Genomic DNA, 1493 nt, shown 5'->3' on the forward strand with positions numbered 1-1493 from the left:
CCTTATTTTTAACCTTCTCTATCCACAGTATCCTCATCATTCGCCTGTAACACCACATTTCGAACGCTTCTAACCTTTTCTTTTCCGCAGCGTCCACCGTCCATGTTTCGCACCCGTACAGCGCCGCGCTCCAAACATACATATAAAAACAATCTTTTTCGAATTTCTAAATTACACGTTCGCGAGCATAGAAGTGACTTCTTTTTATTAAAGGCGACTCGACCCTGCGCTATCCTCTGCTTTATATCCCTACTACTCCTTCCGTCCTGACTGATCTGACTTTCTAGATACCTAAAATCAGCCACTTCTTCTAATTTTTCGTCTCCTATCTTTATATTTGCTCGCCTCCNTTGTGTATTACATTCACCTTTAACATCTTTCAAAATAATTGTTTATTAGGTCGAAATTTTAGTTGCGCTTTTCTATGTTTAACATTTCTACGTATTTTTCGCGTTTTAACAATGAAATTTGCTTTAATTTGCACTGTAGTCAAAAATCGTTTCCAGGACGTTTTTCCCCATATTTTTGTGTATAACATTCACCTTTATCATCTTTCAAAATAATTGTTTAACAGGCCGAAGTTTTAGTTGCGGTTTTCAATGTTTAACATTTCTACGTATTTTTCGCGTTTTAACAATGAAATTTGCTTTAATGTAAACTGCAGCAAAATCCGCTTCCATGTCGTTATTCTCTACGTTTCTATGTATTACATTCACCCTTAACATCTTTCAAAACAATTATTTAATAGGTCGAAATTTTAGTTGCGCTTTTCTCAGTTTAACATTTCTACGTATTATTCGCGTATTAACAATGAAATATGCTTTAATGTAAACTGCAGCAAAATAATCACTTTGAACATCTTTGAAAGTAATTGTTTAAGAAGTGGAAATTACAGTTGCTCTTTTCTGTGTTTAACAGTTCTTTCAGGTAATTTCAATGTAATAATTTAACACGTCGATAACGCGAACTTATTTTACTGAAACCTCGAATACATCTTTTTATTTTTTAGTATCGTTTTATTTATCAAATAAACGTTTTTTTGCTGTTTCAAGGCGATGTATACTTGTTTGTTTTTTTTTTATGACTGACAAGAGCGAATTCGTCATTATCAGAAAGGCTTGCTTCGTCACGAGTGATAGAACGAGGTAGATATAATGAGAGTGAGAAAGATGGAAATTGAAACATTTCCTGTAAAAGAAAAGTACTTCGGTGTCGAGGTCCGATCTAACACGAACAATAGAAATTAATATTACAATTTTCTGTTATTATTAATTCGGCGCCATGTTAATGGGTAGTATCGGGTGCTATTAATTAATTGAATTATCGCGTTAGTTTTCGTAGATTAGTAAAGAAAACTTATCTGATATCGTGTTGTGCAATCATCAATGAGAATTTGAACAGTGACTGGAACAAAAGTTGTACTTAGGATTAGGATTACTAGTGGAGTGGAGTATAAATGGTGAGTTATTGAAATAAGAGTTATCATCCGTTTT

At 33.7% G+C, this 1493-nt stretch overlaps 1 long non-coding RNA gene across 1 annotated transcript in view; it reads left to right on the plus strand.

Annotated features, from left to right (window-relative positions):
• Nucleotides 1–1158: 1158 nt before the first annotated feature.
• LOC112905067 overlaps nt 1159–1493 on the plus strand; it is a 17394-nt gene continuing 17059 nt past the window's right edge. Inside the window, exon 1 of the long non-coding RNA XR_003231544.1 lies at nt 1159–1459. This is a non-coding gene — a long non-coding RNA (uncharacterized LOC112905067). The remainder of the gene's footprint in view (nt 1460–1493) is intronic.

The sequence above is a fragment of the Agrilus planipennis genome, unplaced genomic scaffold (genome assembly GCF_000699045.2).
Source record: "Agrilus planipennis isolate EAB-ADULT unplaced genomic scaffold, Apla_2.0 scaffold107, whole genome shotgun sequence".
NCBI lineage: Eukaryota > Metazoa > Arthropoda > Insecta > Coleoptera > Buprestidae > Agrilus > Agrilus planipennis.